Source organism: Pleurodeles waltl, chromosome 2_1 (genome assembly GCF_031143425.1).
Source record: "Pleurodeles waltl isolate 20211129_DDA chromosome 2_1, aPleWal1.hap1.20221129, whole genome shotgun sequence".
In the NCBI taxonomy this organism is placed as follows: Eukaryota; Metazoa; Chordata; class Amphibia; order Caudata; family Salamandridae; genus Pleurodeles; species Pleurodeles waltl.
The window spans coordinates 723293657-723308420 of record NC_090438.1 but is presented as its reverse complement, the minus strand read 5'-3'; positions in this window follow the sequence as shown (position 1 = coordinate 723308420).

Sequence of the window (14764 nt, the reverse complement as noted above, 5' to 3'; positions counted from 1 at the left end):
TTGAGGGGACGGTCAGGACTGCCGCTCCTGTGGTGGTCAGACTGCCACATTAAGCCTCTGCTGGTCAGACTGCCTGGGTTCCACTGTCTCCGCTGGGATCGGTGATCCTGAAGGGTTGACAGCAGACAGAGGTGGTAATCCTACAGGGCAGCACTACTTGCAGTGCTGCCCTGTGGATTATGACCTTGTTCACCGCCATGAAAAGGCTGGTGGAGAACAGATGCAGGTGGCCACAGGGGGGCCCCTGCACTGCCCAGGCACTTGGCATGGCCAGTGCAGGGGCCCCCCTGCCCAGTACCTTGCAATGTTCACTGTCTACTGTGCAGTGAACATTGCGAGGGTGCTGGTGCAGCCTGCAGACAACAGCATTACCGCCAGCTCGATTACGAACCAGAGACAATGCTGTTGAACCAGAGATCAGCCTAGTGTGAAACACCTAATAGGTCTGGCGAAGTAGACGCCAATACGGTGGCGGCCACCCTGTCCGAAGTTTGGCAGATGGGCTTACCTGTCCACCAAACTCAAAATGAGGCCCCTAGTCTAAATCTAGCTTTACATCAACTTGAACAGATTTAAATTCCATCTTTCTCTTATTGCCAAATTACTTCTATTCACCTAGAGCAGTATTTGACCTCAAATACCATGACATACTTGGGGCTTAGGAAACTTTAAGGATATACATCCTTTCTATCATACCAAACCCTGAAAATCAGAATAGGCTCATACCACTTACAATCACATGAATGGTGTCATGTGGTTTGTCATACTCTAGATACTTTCCAACTTTAATGCCTAGTTTGAGGTCATGTTCTCCTAACTAGAAGACACCCAGGCCTACATTTAGTAAGGCTTGCCCAGTCACTCTCATGATATGACATTATTTTGTGCTCCATTTACAAGCTTTTATAATGGTCAGATATCAACATAATGCTTGATTTTCAATGTAATATTTTACGTCTATCAGTGCAAACCATCACAATATAGTGAGGGAAATTACAACCTAAATCATATCAAATAACTGAAGAGAACTGTTTCTGGGTAAATATAAGCTAGAAAGAGCACCTAACCTCCAGAACCAAAGGAGAACTATGGATCCTGATTTCCACTCAACATCTACTGATGAGGTGTACGCTTCTCACTTTAAATTTATAAGTATGCAGTTTAAGTGAGAGACTTAGGACCTCATTACGAGTTTGGCGGGCTGACTGTCGGCCCACCAGACTCGTGGGGGAGGAAACCGCTGCAGAGCTGGAGATCTCCACCCCGGCCCAATCGCAATGTTTACACTGGGCTGACCGGCAGAACCCTCCATATTAGGAGGTTTTGGCCTGTCAGAACATTGGAAACAATGTGGAGGCACTGGCCTTGGCTCCTCCTCGAGCCAAAGACAATGCCATCGCACAAAAGGTGCCCCAGCACTCTTGGAATGCGCACTATCTGTCATAGGAGATAGTGCACATTCCGAGGGGGCTGGGTGTGGGGACCCCTGCACTGCCCATAACATGGTCATGGGTAGTGCAAGGGTCCCCCTGTCACCTCCAGGACTGACGTTCTGCCCGCCTTTTCAGGCAGAAAGGGGAGGCGTGATCAGCATAACAATGCTGAACTCAGTGCCACTGTGGCTGACCACAAGTCTGACCACTGCCAACCCATTGTGATCCATGATCCTGGTGGTGGTGGCGGTCCCCTGGCATTCCAACAGCCAGGGTCGTAATCTGACAGTCAGACTGCCAGGAATGCGACGGTCCGATCGTCACTGTGAGTTTAGTAGTCTGAGGACTGCCAAACTCATAATGAGGTCCTTAGGCTTTATCATGATTTAAAGGCATCCTACTATTTCTACTAATGCATATAGTCACACAGGCATGTTTTTGGTACATTGTAATCTGAAAAATGCCTCATTTTAGTTTCACACAAAACATCAATGGTAATATCAGCAGTACTCTCTTTGTGACTAAAATCTAACTTGAAACCAACAGTCGTTTCTCAATGGCAAGAATGCAAAAGATCTCTCCCAGTGTTAAGATTAAGAGCCTCATTACGAGTTTGGTGGCTGGACCACCAGACAGCCAAGTTACCCGTCCTAAAAAGGCCATTGTGCAGGCAGTCCCCAGACCACAGTACTACACTGCAAACAGGCAAGACAGCTGCCCGCTAAGCAAAAAAGGCGGACCACCAGTGGCGCAGCAGCCTGTATCTAGGCAGGTGCTGTGGCCAACCACCAAGCATATTACAAATACACAGTCACTGTGGCGGTCTTCTCACATTGAATAAATTTAAAAACAACACAGCTCAGACACATTGGCCAAGTGGACACACCTGCAAATCACACTATAGAACACACCTCTTCACAGACCACATCCTTTGCATTTCTACAGGGAGCCAAAGAACCTCGATCACTGTTTATTGAGTTTTTTTTCCATAGATTAGGCACCTCTTTTTCCACCATCCCATAGAACACCCAGCACACACTTTTGCCTATTCTCTCCCTATTGCACTTCCCCTGTTAAGGAAGTCCCTTTCACCCACTTACTTTGTCCACCATGCCACGTTCCAAAAATCCACGTTTTTCAGAAGAGGTGTTGAGAGTCATGATGGATGAAATCAAAAGAGTAGAGCCACAATTGTTTGGTAAGTCTAGCACACTCCTCTCAGTAGGAAAATGGAAATGTGGGACAGGATAGCTGACAGAGTGAAGGCTGTAGGCACCACCCTACGCACAAAGTAGGACATTAGGAAGAGGTGGAACAACCTCAGGGGCAAGGTGGATTCCAAGCAGCAGCTGGAGGACAAGAAGACTGGTGGTGGCCCTCAGAGAGTGTCTTTAAGAATGTTCCCTGGGAGGAGAACGTCTTGTCCATCCTGCATCCAGAGGGCTTGACAGGAATACCTGGTGGAGTGGAGTCTGGTAAGTTACAGCACACAAACTGTTGCAAAACTACCGTGCCATGCATGCTCACAGTTCAGCTTTTGCCACTGTCTTGTTCATGTACCCAACCAGCATTCAATACCCAGAGTATCTGAGTATTAACAGTGTCAATGTGTATAATTGGATACAACATCACAGCTACCACGGCCCATCACATGCCATATGTCTAAATGGTGCCTGTACATCTCACAATACCATAACAAATTCCAGGATTGATGGTATTTCCCAAAATGTAAATGTATGCTCAAACCTAAATGCAGCTTGCATACAGATATGCATTACTCAATGTTTGGCAAGTCCTGAGGAGTAGAAGGAGTGACCTGACTGCAACTCCTGGCAGGTCCTGTTTCATGAACTCAAACCACCAGCCAAGTGGTTACTTGGCCAGATGCATCTGTTAGTAAACTCTCAATTGAAATTGACTTACCTGAGCATACCATATGTATAGTGTTTGTAGTAGAGAGAGTGACCTGAATGCAAATCCCAAGAGATCATCTTTCTTTAACTCACACCGCCAGCCCAGTGGTCACTTGCTCCAATACATCTGTTAGTGAACTCTCAATTGAAGTTTACACACCTGGGAGCATAGCATTTCTCAAGTGCTGAGGAGTAGAAGAGAGTGACCTTACTGCAAAGTCCAATAGGCTCTGTTTCAGGAAATCCAACCACTAGTCTAGTGTTCACTTGCCGATTTACCCCTGTGCGTTACCTCTCAATTGAAGTGCACTCACCTGGGAGCATATCATTTGTATAATGTGTGTATTAGAAGGATTGATCTGGCTGCAACTCCCAGGAGGCTCTGTTTCTGGAACTCCAACTACTAGCCCAGTGGTCACTTGCCCCAATACATCTGTCAGTGAACTCTCAGTTGAAGTTTACTCACCTAGGAGCATACCATTTCTAAAGTGTTGGGGATTAGATAGCGTGACCTGACTGCAACTCCCAGGAGGCCCTGTTTCAGTAACTCCAACCACCAGCCCATTGTGCACTTGCCCAATTACCCCTGTGTCTTTACTTTCAATTGAAGTGCACTCACCTGGGAGCATAGAATCTGTATGGTGTGTGTAGTTAAGGGAATGAGTGATCTAGCTGCATCTCCCACAAGGCCCTGTTTCTGGAACTCCAACCACCAACCCAGTGGTCACTTGCCCCAGTACATCTGTTAGTGATCTCTCAGTTGAGGTTTACTCCCCTGGGAGAGTACAGTTTCTTAAGTGTTGGGGAGTAAAGAGAGTGGCCTGACTGTAAGGTCCAATTGGCTCTGTGTCTCGAACTCCAACCACCAACCCAGTGTGCACTTGCCCAATTACCCCTGTGTCTTAACTCTCAATTGAAGTGTACTCCCATGGGAGCATACCATTTGTATAGCGTGTGTAGTACAGAAAGTGACCTAACTGCAACACCCAGAAGACCCTGTTTCTGTAAGTCCAGCCACAAGCCCAGTGGTCACTTGCCCCGATCCATCTGTTAGCAAACTCTCAACAGACGTTTACTCATCTGGGTGCATGCCAGTTGTATAGTGTGTGCAGTACAGAGATTGAACTGACTGCAAGTCACAGGAGGCCCTGTTTCTAGAACTCCAACCTCCAGCCCAGTGGTCACTTGTAAAAAATGACCTTGTTTGGTAACTCTCAATTGAAGTGTACTCACCTGGGAGTGACCAAGATACAGATCATGCTCAACTCAGAGACATGTTTGTCTACCTAGCTCCATCTTGACCTGCTAACCCAAGATGAAACTATTGCGCACAGGAATGACACCTTACCCTGTGTGTACAACAAATATTCCTAAGGCCTCAAACCTCATCACCAGATTGGTATTGGCAGCAGACACATTGACACAGCACTGTGCACATAATGACTCCAATCACATATACAACAAAGATGTGTTTTCCTGCATCCCACTCAACTATGCCTCGAAATGGTCAAAGCCATATGTTGCCTCTCCACTGTGTTGGTTTCACTGGCGGTAAGATGTTAATTTCAGACTATCATCCAAAGTGCAACTTATAGGCACATCTTATCAGCTGCTTGAGTCAAATAGGTTTGGAAAGCTTCACAAGTCATGTCAAATAACCGAATACCATGGTAACTTGGCACAATAGGATTACCTACAACGTAACTATGTCCAATGTCTCTGATTACTGTAACTCAAAACCTTTGGAGGTAGATGTCACAATTCAACCAGAAACAATGAACGTTCTTCATCAACACGTCAAGCTGCCACTAGGCACAATGGGGCCACAGAACAGACTACCACTACGCCCCTGGATGGAGCCCTCAGCGACTAAAACACTCCTAGACTTGTGGACGTGGAGGAGGGTCCTGGCCCATCTGGGCAAACTAGTCAGATGGCAACAGTGAGTTTCACTGTGGCCACAACATCACCTCCCAGCCCTGTTGCTTCTACATCCCAGTCAACGATCCAGCCTGCAACCTGTGTACCTAGCAAAGGTTCCACCGTCTTGTGCCCCCCAGTCCTGGATCCTGAAGTGCAACTCAACACTCCGGACACTGATAGGTCCAGGACCCAGTTGAAGAGGGCACCCTGTGCCAAGGGCACAGGCCCTTGGGGGTAGGGTGCATAGGAAGGATATTATGGACCAACAGAGTGATCCCACTGGGGCTGCTGACGTCCAAGACACCATCAGCTACATCTTGGGGGTTTATCAGAAGTCCCAAGGTGTGAAGGGCCAGGTGTTGACTGAAGTCCGGACATTAAGCACCTGCAAAGGGTCATGATTGAAAAAATGGATGCCCTACCCTATTTCCCAAAGAAAGTTTCCTTTTTGACCTTGCCCTTTCCCCTGTTACCTGCGTCCCACTCTAAAACCTAAGGCTCCCAACCACACCCCAACCCATCCCTTCCATATCCAAGTCCTCCCCTGTGACAGCTGCTTCCCTGCAAGCACCTATACCCGTGTCCCCAAAGAAGAACCCCCCGAAGAAACAGCCCCCCTCGTAATCCCAAACCCACCCTACCCAAATCTGACACCACCCCACCCAAGCGTGATCCCAGAGGTGCTTGCATGCACACTTGGTGCCCCGTCCTGCCATTACCTTTCTACCTCTTTGTTGTTTTATTATACCATTTTATGGCTATGGATGTGTCATTCGTTGTGACTGAATCCGACGCAGAACTTAATGACAAGTGCACTTGGCCAACGTAGCCTGACCCCTATACCATCTGGATGACACAAGTAGGTGTGTGTTCTTACCGTCGGTTGTGTCCAGGGTGGTGTGGAATTTGTGCTCCATCTATTTGCAGCAGTAGTGGCAGGGCATGTGTGACTGGCTCCATGGTGGCACAGTATGTGTGATGCTGCCTGCAGGTGAGTACCTTCCTTTATAGTCTCCGTTTCCACCTGCTGGGATGTGGTGGTTGGACTGTCATGGTCACGTCGGCAGAGGACAACATCATAATGTGTCCAATGGAAACACTGGTTCAGAAGGCCTGATTGGCTTGTCTCACCACTGTGGTGGAATGTGCTGACTGGCAGTGCTGGCAGGATTGGGGCGTTCTTTTCTCTATGGAACCGCATGCATCATAATACAGTGGTCCGACCGCCAAGCCAATAGCGGTTGGACTGCCACTGCCACCATGGCGGTCCACGGACCTCCAGATTCATAATCAGACCCTAACTTGATGGTTGAATCTTGAACACAAATTTGCTTTAAAAAATGTGTGTGTTCATATGGAGTTTGATTTGATGGGTCACTGTTTGTACCAAAACAGATGAGTGGTCCCAAAGTTTACTAAAGAGTGATGAAATGGAAGCAGATTATTCTTTATAGTTAGCTAAGACCTTTGGCGCTACCTTTCACAATATATCAGGAAGATGGTCAACCTGTGAGGTAAAGGGATAGGTGGATTAGCAGAAGAGTGGCGGTCTCTTTCTTTTGTTGATATGAGACATGATTTTGCTTATAATCTCAGCGGCGAACCAATCAATGAAGTTGTACTACTTGACTGTGGGACTGAAGATTGTGGGAGAGGATGGATGGAGTCTATTAGAGATTTGGAGTGTTTTTTTCTTCTGTTGCTATGTTAAAGGTAGTTCTTTGAACATTCTTTGGTGTATTATGCTTTTAGTGCCATTAGTTCCACTTGTTTTTTAAAGGTTGTGTTGTATACATTGAGAAGTGTGTTGATATCTGATGAAGGCTGGTGAAAGTCTGAAAAGTTGATGAGCTGTTCCTGCAGTGCATCCACACTAAAGTCTTAGAAGGCGTGAGAAGTTTGTTTTTTTCCTCTTTTTGATTGACCTCAATGTAGGCTTTGCATGAAGCAAAGAGAAGAGGATGGTGAAGTGATCACTTGGAAGGTCATCAATATTGAGGCCTTGCAGTCAATGGAGGATGAGCATCTCATGATGTGGGCAAGAGTTTGCTGTGAAGTGGATTGGTTTGCTGATGCTGCTAGAATTCCAGATTATTGATGAGTGTGAGGAGAGAATCTTTCATTGTCTTCATTTTTGAATGACAGGGGATGCTGGTTGTGAAGTAAGTCTGCAGAATGGATACATGGGTAATGAAGTTTGCAATTTGGTAATGTTATTGTTTGGTTCATCATATTTGTATATCAGAATGAAGCAGGGCTGGACTGGGCGTTTAGGGCATCATGCTTTTTCCAGTGGACTGGAAGGGTGGGGGCCGTTTTTTCAGTGGTGGAGGCCGGTTTTGTTACTGGGGGCCGGTTTTGCAACAGTGCTGCAATATTGGTCCCAAATAACATTAGAACAAAAGCAGCAGTGCTTTGTCCTCCTCCTTAACTCCCCAACCCCTCAGGGGCTGGTCTGACAAAATTGCCAGGGCTGCTTTGGGTTTCCAGTCCGGCCCTGGAACGAAGGAGTCAGGCTGTGAAGGTGAAAGTATGAAACAGCAAGTAAGGAATCTGAATGACTTAGCTGTTGCTGGGTCAATTACAGTTCAGGCCCAGGTAGAATTGTGGATGATGGCAAAATCTACTATTTTGTGTGCGACATCTGTGTTCTAGTTATTTTAATCTTCAGGGATGACAATGTGAAAGGTATGTTTGGAGATGTGCAAGAGGCACATTTGTGGGGTGAAGACAGCATTTAGGATGTGTTTAGAAATGATATCAGCTGTGTCAATGTCAAAACTGTGGATAATTGAAGAGCATCTGCTGAATACTACTAGGGGAAATGTTGGTACAGTTGGCAGGATATGTATACTGGCGAATGAAATGTTGATGACATTTTCGGTATTTGCTGTGTGGCTGTGGTTTACAGTGCGTGATCTATATTTAACAGTTGGTATGGGTGTGGTGAATAAGGCATATGTGTTGTTGGCTTGCCTGGGTGCAGGTCATCAGTCCATAGACCCTTCTGAGCCTAGACAAGCCCAAACAGGAAAGGACATTGTATTAATCTGCCTTTATCTAAGGACACAGAGGAGAGACATGCTGTGGAAAGTGGAACAGAGGCAGAGATACATTAAAGCATACATGTATCATCTTGTACGAGATTTATGATCATGTTCTTTTTAATAAGACTTCTGGCGCACGCTCCTATCTCACTAAGGACTATTTAAATGCTACAAATACAATAATAGTATCACAAATATAAGTGAGGAAAGCGACGTGGGATGTCATTTTCACCTACGTAAATCACGTGTACACACATTTCTCTGTTACATGTAAAGGTATAATTAAGCTTAGAAGCCATTGAAAACGAACCTATTGTGAAACATTCTGAAAATTGCATTTGTTAGCACATTTGAAACGAGAATATTTTATGGTCTCTGATAAAAGAAAAGTTTCAGCTGTTTTTTAAAGAGGTAACAGTTGGCGATTTAGTCATGAGGTGCGGCTATGGTTCATGTTCATATGTGAACTTCATAAGCAGTCATTTGCTTGGCTAATCTCCAATTTAATTTTAGGAAAAGTGCCACGACTGACAATCATGCAATCAGCTTGGAGTGGAAGTGTTTTCTGCGATGAAACTATCTTGCTACCCCAAGCCACTGCAGCCCAATGAAAATGGAAGGGTGTGCTAAATTGCAGGTTAATCTTAAATGTATTTAAGATTGTATCTAGTGTTCAGATTCAATGGCAAGCAAGGTAATGAATTTAGTGATGGCATAGGTGAGGCCTGCTCGAGGTCCACGGGGTTTGTAGTTGATGGTGGTTTTGTTGTCTGCACAGAGCTGGAAGTTCATGTGTTCTACGGTCGGTGTGGACTTGTCGTCAGTGATAGTGCAGGTAATCAATTCATTGTGTATGATGGCAATACCACCACTGTGTCTGTTGTCACTGTGTTTGATCTTGTAACCAATGGGTGTTACACTGGCAATGTCCAGTGCAGGTGAACGGGTGAGCCAGGTTTCTGTAATGAAGGTCACGCCGGGCACAAGGGTGGAAATGGTGTCCCAGACTTCCGTGGTGTGTTTGAAGAGCGATCTGGCATTGATTAGGGGGCAACTGAGTAGTTCCTGGGGGGCATTATGGATGGCAGGGGAGGCAGTATGGTGGTTTCAGCAATGACGCTAAATCCTAGGGTGATGAAGAACCGGCAGTGGATGCAGGACAAAAGGTCCCGCAGTGGAGTGAGCTGATGCTAGGTAGCAGTTGTTTGTCTGGGGTCCAGGGCACAGAGATCTGGGCACACTATCTGTGGAGGTGCAGAAGGCCAGGGTTCCTGGCGCTGCACATTCTCCAGGCGTGGACGGGAACAGAAAGACTTGCCTTTGGCGAGCCAGCCTTGTGTCGGCTGCCACGTCTGCTGCAGGACCACGCAGCAGCATCCATAAGTAGTCCTGGGAGATGGGAAGGGCTGGCAAGGAGGCGGAATGGCAGGGGGCCGGAAACAATTGGCAGGAGTGGAAAGAAAATAGCAATCTACAACTCAAAAAAAACCTAACAGTGCAAAATACAATAGAGAACTCAATTAAAAACTCAGTACACAGAGAGGGCAAATACAAGTACACAAAAATGCCCAAAGGAATTTAAAATTGAAGCTAACCGGGCTAGCAGCCAAAATAAGCTACCAAGGCTAACAGTACTCCTGGCTTGGACTAGTGGACAGCAGGATTGAACCGGTGGCTTCAGGGCTGCGGGCGATGCAGCAGTTTCGAGGAGCAGTGCAGCAGCAGAGCAGTGCAAAGAGAGTGGTCAAAGACAGCAGCTCAAACACAAATTGATGCAAACAAATCCCTTCCGCTCTCACAACTCCGGGGTAGCCGACTACCGAAAAGAATCATTCAGAACAAAATACATTCCTTAAAAAGCACTGCACCAAGAGATAATTAACACATAAATTAAAGGTCTCAGGTGGATCCAGACTTCTCAGAGGCAGGAAAATATTCAACATACCTCATGTAGAAAGGAAAAATTCCCTCAACGGGTCCCATTCAGACCATGTGCCCATTCTCTGCAACTCCCTCCCTAATAACATTTCACCTCATTCCTTGTTTTCCCAAACATTTTCCTTGTCTTCCCAAATACTGCGCTAACGCAGTTTTGCGCCCAAAAAATTAGCGCCGGCTAACGCCATTCTGAAGTGCCATGCGGGCGCTGTATTTATTCAATGACGTTAGCCGGCGTTAGCCGGCGTTAGCCGCCGGCGCTGTCTGGTGTGCGTTAAAAAAAACGACGTACACCAGGCAGCGCCGGCGTAGGGGGAAAATGGCGTATGGGCGTCCACAAATGGTGCAAGTCAGGCTGAGGCAAAAAAATCGCCACAACCCGATTTGCGCCATTTTTTTACGACGCCCACCCCCCATTTAAATGACTCCTGTCTTAGCAAAGACAGGAGTCATGCCCCCTTGCCCAATGGCCATGCCCAGGGGACTTCTGTCCCCTGGGCATGGTCATTGGGCATAGTGGCATGTAGGGGGGCACAAATTAGGCCCCCCTATGCCACAAAAAAAAATAAAAAAAAATACTTACCTGGACTTACCTTAATGTCCCTGGGGTTGGTCCCTCCATCCTTGGGTGTCCTCCTGGGGTGGGCAAGGGTGGCAGGGGGTGTCCCTGGGGGCAGGGGAGGGCACCTCTGGGCTCATTCTGAGCCCACAGGTCCCTTAACGCCTGCCCTGACCCAGGCGCTAAAATCCGGCGTTAATGCAGGTTTTTTAGACCCGCCCACTCCCGGGCGTCATTTTTGCCCGGGAGTATAAATACGACGCATATGCATCGGAGTCATTTTTTAAGACGGAAACGCCTACCTTGCATATCATTAACGCAAGGAAGGTGTTCACGCAAAAAAATGACGCTAACTCCATGAACTTTGGCGCTAGACGCATCTAACGCCAAAGTATAAATATGGAGTTAGTTTTGCGTCGAATTTGCGTAAAAAAAAACAATGCAAATTCGGCGCAAACGGAGTATAAATATGCCCCTTAATATATGATCAAGTGAACACCTGAATACCAATGTTGACTTAATCATGCTGTTCGGAGAGCGAACGTTATTAGGAAAGAATAGTGATATTGAAATATAGTGTGAAATACCATTTAATAAAAAGTTGCTTGAAAATCATGTATTAATAAATAAAAATGTGTAGCTGATATAGTGGACACCATAAACAACATGTATAATATGTGAAAAGAACTGCCTGATAAAAATGGATTTTACTTATTCATAATTAAATGTACTGAAAAATGAATATTAATGTGCACTAAAGGGATTCATATTTTAAATATTACGAAATGTTTTATTCTTCATGTTTTAGTATTGATTTTGAAAAGGCCTCACATTTTAACAATTTTACAGAGGCAATGTTTTAAAAGTGTTAACTCTGCAAATGATGTTTCCCTAAACATCCTGTGTAACTTGCACACTGTGGAAAAGCAGATGCTGACCTCCTGTTCAGCGTCTGGTGCTCTCTCGAGCTCCTCTCAATTGGCTGGCTGCTGCTGCCTCTACCTTTTGCCTGGGATGAACAGAGAGTCTCCTGACTCTCAATTCGAGGCCCTCCTCAAAACGCAGGCTCATCCCTGCACCTCATCCTTGGTGGTTTAGTGGCCATCACGAGTAAGTATTTCTCTCTGTCGCTCTTTCACTCTTGCTTTCTTTGCTTTTTTCTCTTGTTTTTCCTCTTATTTTCCTTTCTCCCCTCCTTTCCTCTGCCCTCCTTGCCCCATGCAAAGCACCTTTCTCGCTCTCCCACCTCCCAGCTGACTGCTCCCCCACTCCTCCCCTTCTTAATATTGGCCGCAGTGCAGCCACGCCGCTGGCACACCGAACGTACGCCAAACGCAAGCCCATCTGCACCAGTCCGCACCTGGACCTCGCCCAGCACCAGGAACCCTGGATCTCCGTTAAACCACCTCCTGGCCTGCCTCCATTATGACTCTGAGGCCCTCCTCAACACCGGACATCTCATCAACTGCTGCACCATCTCTCCCAAGGGCACCCCCGGACCTTTCACCTGCAGGAACTGCAACTTCAGAACCAGCCTCAACAAGCTGACAGTACTGTCCGCACACAAAGATACCAACAACCTCCAAAACCCCATCAGCTCCTGAACATCCGCTGCCTCCACAAACACGCCACAGAACTCTGGGATTTGATCAACACCGCCTGACAGGTCATCGCCTTCCTTACCGAGACCTGGACCAACCCCACCTCAGGACCAGGCATCGCCATTTCCAATGGATACAGCATCCTAAGGAGGGACCAGCCCTTCTGCCCGGGTGGAGGACTCGCCATCGTACACAACTCCTCACTACGTGTCAAGGCCGTCACAGAAGAACAATGCACTACCATGGAACACCTTCACTTCCTGGTCCACACCAACCACAACTCCTCCATCCGCGGCATCCTGGTGTACAGGCCACCTGGCCCCTGCCCAGCTTTCATAGACAATGTTGTAGACATTGCTTTCCCCCAGGCTCTTGCGTCAGATGACTACCTCTTCCTCGGAGACTTGAATTTCCACCTTGAGGACCGTGCTGATCCAAATACCACTGCTCTTCTCGACAGCCTCGCCACCTTCGGCCTCAGACAGCTGGTCTCTGCACCCACACACATCGCAGGACACACATTGGACCCCATCTTCACCTTAAGCAACCGGATCACCATCAAGGCCATCTCCACCCCAGACTGGACAGACAACTGCTGCATACACTTCACAATCCCTGCACCCAGCAGCAGCACCCACACCCTCAGGACCCCCCCACAGGAAATGGAACAAAATCACCAATGAGCAACTCACCTCATCACTCGCCAAATCCCTCCTTCTTCCCTCCAATGACGCCAACACAGCAGCGCGCAATCTCAACGCATAGATCACCGAATGCACCAACACTGTAGCCGTCCTCTGGCTGACATGAGCCAAATGCATGGTTTACCACTGAACTAAAAGAATCAAAGTGAACCCGCAGACGTTTAGAGAAAAAATGGAGGAACAGCCAAACCAGAGAAGAACTCACCTCATTCAGAGCCGCAACTGCCACCAACCAATGAAAAATCAAGAACGCAAGGAAGGACGCACTACAGGAGTGCATAAACTCTTCCGCACACAACTCCAAGGAAGTCTTCTCAGTCATCAACGAGTTCACATATCTCCCCTCTGAAGCCACAAGCATCCCCCGTCACAGGACCTCTGTGACAAACTCGCCATCTTTTTCCACCACAAGATCCAGGACATCTATGAAAGCTGCCTCCTGGAAAACTCTGGCACCAGATCCTGTGACCGACCCAACCCCCAGAACCCACCCAGACCATCCACAGCTGGTCCATGCTCATCACAGAGGAAACAGTCAACATCGTGAACAGTACCCACTCCAGAGCCTCCACGGACTCCTGCCCACACCACATATACATCAGAGCCAGCGCATCCATCGTCCCGAGCTCTGGAACACAAATAACTGCTCCAGCAACACTGGCACCTTCCCTGAGGACTGGACACATGCTGCAATATGCCATCTCCTGAAGAAACCAACCCATCAGAACTAAAGAATTTCCAGCCCATCTTGCTGCTACACTACCCCGCCAAAATACTGGAGAAATCAATCAACGCACAACTTCGGAATTTCATCGAGGCCAACAACTCCCTGGACAGCTCCCAGTCCTGCTTCCCAGCAACCACAGCATGAAGCCAGGCAGCCACCGACGACATCCAATTACTCCTAGACCACGGCCACACCACAGAGCTCATACTCCTTGACCTCTCAGCAGCTTTCAACCCGGTCTCCAACAGCACTTTGCACACCAGACTCCACAACATAGGAATCTGCGGAAGAGCCCTGGAATGGATCTGCTCGTTCCTCTCCGGGAGGATGCAGAGGGTCAGACTCCCGTCCTACACTTCCAGACCAACAGGAGTATACTACATAGTCCCACAAGGATCCTCTCTAAGTCCCACACTTTTCAAGATATACATGGCCCCTCCCACTGCCATCGTCAGAAGCCACGGTATGAACACACAACTCATCATTTCCCTCACTGAAGGTCCGTAGACGGCCAAAAGAAAAATCCTCTCACGAATGGAAGCCATTGCCACCTGGACAAGAGAAAGATGCATCAAGGTCAACTCCGACAAGACTGAGCTCATCACCTTCAGAAACGCCACCTCAGCTTGGAACGACTACTGGTGGCCCACATCCCTCAGCGCCCCACCCTGCACCGACTGGGCGTGCCTTCAACGTAGGAATCATCCTTGACTCCTCCCTATCCATGACTCGCCAGGTAAACTCAGTTGCCTCCTCCTGCTGGAACACACTCTGCAAACTGCGGAAGTTCTTCAAATGGATCCCAGCAGACTGTCGAAGGACAGTCACCCACGCCTTAATCATTAGCAAGCTCGACTATGGCAATGCCCTCTACGCCGGCATCTCAACTAGAAACATAAAAAAACTACAACTCATCCAG